Genomic DNA, 6,000 nt, shown 5'->3' with positions numbered 1-6,000 from the left:
TTTCGTTGCAAGCGGGTTTTTACATACTTCTCTGACATTTAACTGGAAGCGGGTTTAATAAGTGCTCTGGAGTCATTTCGTTGCAAGCGGGTTTTTACGTGCTCTGGAGTCATTTCGTTGCAAGCGGGTTTTTACATACTTCTCAGATATTTCACTGGAAGTGGGTTTTTTAATTGCTCTGGAGGCATTTCGTTGCAAGCGGGTTTTTAAGTACTCTGGAGTCATTTCGTTGCAAGCGGGTTTTTAAGTTCTCTGAAGGCATTTCGTTGCAAGCGGGTTTTTACGTGCTCTGGAGTCATTTCGTTGCAAGCGGGTTTTTACATACTTCTCAGATATTTCACTGGAAGTGGGTTTTTTAATTGCTCTGGAGGCATTTCGTTGCAAGCGGGTTTTTAAGTTCTCTGGAGTCATTTCGTTGCAAGCGGGTTTTTAAGTGCTCTGAAGGCATTTCGTTGTAAGCGGGTTTTTAAGTGCTCTGGAGTCATTTCGTTGCAAGCGGGTTTTTACGTGTTCTGGAGTCATTTCGTTGCAAGCGGGTTTTTAAGTGCTCTGAAGGCATTTCGTTGTAAGCGGGTTTTTAAGTGCTCTGGAGTCATTTCGTTGCAAGCGGGTTTTTACGTGTTCTGGAGTCATTTCGTTGCAAGCGGGTTTTACGTGCTCTGGAATCATTTCGTTGCAAGCGGGTTTTTACATACTTCTCTGACATTTAACTGGAAGCGGGTTTAATAAGTTCTCTGGAGTCATTTCGTTGCAAGCGGGTTTTTACGTGCTCTGGAGTCATTTCGTTGCAAGCGGGTTTTTACATACTTCTCAGATATTTCACTGGAAGTGGGTTTTTTAATTGCTCTGGAGGCATTTCGTTGCAAGCGGGTTTTTAAGTACTCTGGAGTCATTTCGTTGCAAGCGGGTTTTTACATACTTCTCAGATATTTCACTGGAAGTGGGTTTTTTAATTGCTCTGGAGGCATTTCGTTGCAAGCGGGTTTTTAAGTTCTCTGGAGTCATTTCGTTGCAAGCGGGTTTTTACGTGCTCTGGAATCATTTCGTTGCAAGCGGGTTTTTACATACTTCTCTGACATTTAACTGGAAGCGGGTTTTTGAAGTGCTCTGGAGTCATTTCGTTGCAAGCGGGTTTTTAAGTGCTCTGGAGTCATTTCGTTGCAAGCGGGTTTTTAAGTGTTCTGGAGTCATTTCGTTGCAAGCGGCTTTTTAAGTGCTCTGGAGTCTTTTCGTTGCAAGCGGTTTTTTAAGTGTTCTGGAGTCATTTCGTTGCAAGCGGGTTTTTAAGTGCTCTGAAGGCATTTCGTTGTAAGCGGGTTTTTAAGTGCTCTGGAGTCATTTCGTTGCAAGCAGGTTTTTAAGTGTTCTGGAGTCATTTCGTTGCAAGCGGGTTTTTACATACTTCTCAGACATTTCACTGGAAGTGGGTTTTTCAAGTGCTCTGGAGGCATTTCGTTGCAAGCGGGTTTTTAAGTACTCTGGAGTCATTTCGTTGCAAGCGGGTTTTTACGTGCTCTGGAATCATTTCGTTGCAAGCGGGTTTTTACATACTTCTCTGACATTTAACTGGAAGCAGGTTTTTGAAGTGCTCTGGAGTCATTTCGTTGCAAGCGGGTTTTTAAGTGCTCTGGAGTCATTTCGTTGCAAGCGGGTTTTTACATACTTCTCAGACATTTCACTGGAAGCGGGTTTTTTAAGTGCTCTGGAGTCATTTCGTTGCAAGCGGGTTTTCAAGTGCTCTGGAGTCATTTCGTTGCAAGCGGATTTTTAAGTGCTCTGGAGTCATTTCGTTGCAAGCGGGTTTTTAGTGTTCTGGAGTCATTTCGTTGCAAGCGGGTTTTTAGTGTTCTGGAGTCATTTCGTTGCAAGCGGGTTTTTAAGTGTTCTGGAGTCATTTCGTTGCAAGCGAGTTTTTAAGTACTCTGGAGTCATTTTGTTGCAAGCGAGTTTTTAAATGCTCTGGAGTCATTTCGTTGCAAGCGGGTTTTTAAGTGCTCTGGAGTCATTTCGTTGCAAGACGGTTTTTAAGTGCTCAGGAGTCATTTCATTGCAAGCGGGTTTTTAAGTGCTCTGGATTCTTTTCGTTGCAAGCGGGTTTTTAAGTGTTCTGGAGTCATTTCGTAGCAAGCGGGTTTTTAAGTGCTCTGAAGGCATTTCGTTGTAAGCGGGTTTTTAAGTGCTCTGGAGTCATTTCGTTGCAAGCGGGTTTTTACGTGTTCTGGAGTCATTTCGTTGCAAGCGGGTTTTACGTGCTCTGGAATCATTTCGTTGCAAGCGGGTTTTTACATACTTCTCTGACATTTAACTGGAAGCGGGTTTAATAAGTGCTCTGGAGTCATTTCGTTGCAAGCGGGTTTTTACGTGCTCTGGAGTCATTTCGTTGCAAGCGGGTTTTTACATACTTCTCAGACATTTCACTGGAAGCGGGTTTTTTAAGTGCTCTGGAGTCATTTCATTGCAAGCGGGTTTTTAAGTACTCTGGAGTCATTTCGTTGCAAGCGGGTTTTTAAGTGCTCTGGAGTCATTTCGTTGCAAGCAGGTTTTTAAGTGCTCTGGAGTCATTTCGTTGCAAGCGGGTTTTTAAGTGTTCTGGAGTCATTTCGTTGCAAGCGGCTTTTTAAGTGCTCTGGAGTCTTTTCGTTGCAAGCGGGTTTTTAAGTGTTCTGGAGTCATTTCGTTGCAAGCGGGTTTTTAAGTGCTCTGAAGGCATTTCGTTGTAAGCGGGTTTTTAAGTGCTCTGGAGTCATTTCGTTGCAAGCGGGTTTTTACGTGTTCTGGAGTCATTTCGTTGCAATCGGGTTTTTACATACTTCTCAGACACTTCACTGGAAGTGGGTTTTTTAAGTGCTCTGGAGGTATTTCTTTGCAAGCGGGTTTTTAAGTACTCTGGAGTCATTTCGTAGCAAGCGGGTTTTTACGTGCTCTGGAATCATTTCGTTGCAAGCGGGTTTTTAAGTGCTCTGGAGTCATTTCGTTGCAAGCGGGTTTTTAGTGTTCTGGAGTCATTTTGTTGCAAGCGGGTTTTTAAGTGCTCTGGAGTCATTTCGTTGCAAGCGGGTTTTTAAGTACTCTGGAGTCATTTCGTTTCAAGCTGGTTTTTAAGTGCTCTGGAGTCATTTCGTTGCAAGCGGTTTTTTAAGTGCTCTGGAGTCATTTCGTTGCAAGCGGGTTTTTAAGTGCACTGGAGTCATTTCGTTGCAAGCAGGTTTTTAAGTGTTCTGGAGTCATTTCGTTGCAAGCGGGTTTTTAAGTGCTCTGGATTCATTTCGTTGCAAGCGGGTTTTTACGTGCTCTGGAGTCATTTCGTTGCTAGCGGGTTTTTAAGTGCTCTGGAGTCATTTCGTTGCAAGCGGGTTTTTAAGTGTTCTGGAGTCATTTCGTTGCAAGCGGGTTTTTAAGTGCTCTGAAGGCATTTCGTTGCAAGCGGGTTTTTAAGTGCTCTGGAGTCATTTCGTTGCAAGCGGGTTTTTAAGTGTTCTGGAGTCATTTCGTTGCAAGCGGGTTTTTAAGTGCTCTGAAGGCATTTCGTTGTAAGCGGGTTTTTAAGTGCTCTGGAGTCATTTCGTTGCAAGCGGGTTTTTACGTGTTCTGGAGTCATTTCGTTGCAAGCGGGTTTTACGTGCTCTGGAATCATTTCGTTGCAAGCGGGTTTTTACATACTTCTCTGACATTTAACTGGAAGCGGGTTTAATAAGTGCTCTGGAGTCATTTCGTTGCAAGCGGGTTTTTACGTGCTCTGGAGTCATTTCGTTGCAAGCGGGTTTTTACATACTTCTCAGATATTTCACTGGAAGTGGGTTTTTTAATTGCTCTGGAGGCATTTCGTTGCAAGCGGGTTTTTAAGTACTCTGGAGTCATTTCGTTGCAAGCGGGTTTTTAAGTTCTCTGAAGGCATTTCGTTGCCAGCGGGTTTTTACGTGCTCTGGAGTCATTTCGTTGCAAGCGGGTTTTTACATACTTCTCAGATATTTCACTGGAAGTGGGTTTTTTAATTGCTCTGGAGGCATTTCGGTGCAAGCGGGTTTTTAAGTTCTCTGGAGTCATTTCGTTGCAAGCGGGTTTTTACGTGCTCTGGAATCATTTCGTTGCAAGCGGGTTTTTACATACTTCTCTGACATTTAACTGGAAGCGGGTTTTTGAAGTGCTCTGGAGTCATTTCGTTGCAAGCGGGTTTTTAAGTGCTCTGGAGTCATTTCGTTGCAAGCGGGTTTTTAAGTGTTCTGTAGTCATTTCGTTGCAAGCGGCTTTTTAAGTGCTCTGGAGTCTTTTCGTTGCAAGCGGGTTTTTAAGTGTTCTGGAGTCATTTCGTTGCAAGCAGGTTTTTAAGTGCTCTGAAGGCATTTCGTTGTAAGCGGGTTTTTAAGTGCTCTGGAGTCATTTCGTTGCAAGCAGGTTTTTAAGTGTTCTGGAGTCATTTCGTTGCAAGCGGGTTTTTACATACTTCTCAGACATTTCACTGGAAGTGGGTTTTTCAAGTGCTCTGAAGGCATTTCGTTGCAAGCGGGTTTTTAAGTACTCTGGAGTCATTTCGTTGCAAGCGGGTTTTTACGTGCTCTGGAATCATTTCGTTGCAAGCGGGTTTTTACATACTTCTCTGACATTTAACTGGAAGCGGGTTTTTGAAGTGCTCTGGAGTCATTTCGTTGCAAGCGGGTTTTTAAGTGCTCTGGAGTCATTTCGTTGCAAGCGGGTTTTTACATACTTCTCAGACATTTCACTGGAAGCGGGTTTTTTAAGTGCTCTGGAGTCATTTCGTTGCAAGCGGGTTTTCAAGTGCTCTGGAGTCATTTCGTTGCAAGCGGATTTTTAAGTGCTCTGGAGTCATTTCGTTGCAAGCGGGTTTTTAGTGTTCTGGAGTCATTTCGTTGCAAGCGGGTTTTTAGTGTTCTGGAGTCATTTCGTTGCAAGCAGGTTTTTAAGTGTTCTGGAGTCATTTCGTTGCAAGGGAGTTTTTAAGTACTCTGGAGTCATTTTGTTGCAAGCGAGTTTTTAAGTGCTCTGGAGTCATTTCGTTGCAAGCGGGTTTTTAAGTGCTCTGGAGTCATTTCGTTGCAAGCGGGTTTTTAAGTGTTCTGGAGTCATTTCGTTGCAAGCGGCTTTTTAAGAGCTCTGGAGTCTTTTCGTTGCAAGCGGGTTTTTAAGTGTTCTGGAGTCATTTCTTTGCAAGCGGGTTTTTAAGTGCTCTGAAGGCATTTCGTTGTAAGCGGGTTTTTAAGTGCTCTGGAGTCATTTCGTTGCAAGCGGGTTTTTACGTGTTCTGGAGTCATTTCGTTGCAAGCGGGTTTTTACATACTTCTCAGACATTTCACTGGAAGTGGGTTTTTTAAGTGCTCTGGAGGTATTTCGTTGCAAGCGGGTTTTTAAGTACTCTGGAGTCATTTCGTTGCAAGCGGGTTTTTACGTGCTCTGGAATCATTTCGTTGCAAGCGGGTTTTTACATACTTCTCTGACATTTAACTGGAAGCGGGTTTGAAGTGCTCTGGAGTCATTTCGTTGCAAGCGGGTTTTTAGTGTTCTGGAGTCATTTCGTTGCAAGCGGGTTTTTAAGTGCTCTGGAGTCATTTCGTTGCAAGCGGGTTTTTAAGTACTCTGGAGTCATTTCGTTGCAAGCGGGTTTTTAAGTGCTCTGGAGTCATTTCGTTGCAAGCGGGTTTTTAAGTGCTCTGGAGTCATTTCGTTGCAAGCGGGTTTTTAAGTGCACTGGAGTCATTTCGTTGCAAGCGGGTTTGTAAGTGTTCTGGAGTCATTTCATTGCAAGCGGGTTTTTAAGTGCTCTGGAGTCATTTCGTTTCAAGCGGGTTTTTACGTGCTCTGGAGTCATTTCGTTGCAAGCGGGTTTTTAAGTGCTCGGGAGTCATTTCGTTGCAAGCGGGTTTTTAAGTGTTCTGGAGTCATTTCGTTGCAAGCGGGTTTTTAAGTGCTCTGGAGTCATTTTGTTGTAAGTTGGTTTTTAAGTACTCTGGAGTCATTTCGTTGCAAGCGGGTTTTTAAGTGTTCTGG

The sequence above is a fragment of the Meriones unguiculatus genome, chromosome 1, assembly GCF_030254825.1.
Source record: "Meriones unguiculatus strain TT.TT164.6M chromosome 1, Bangor_MerUng_6.1, whole genome shotgun sequence".
NCBI classification, from domain to species: domain Eukaryota; kingdom Metazoa; phylum Chordata; class Mammalia; order Rodentia; family Muridae; genus Meriones; species Meriones unguiculatus.
The sequence above is the reverse complement of the archived record's forward strand: the minus strand, read 5'-3'. Positions refer to the sequence as shown.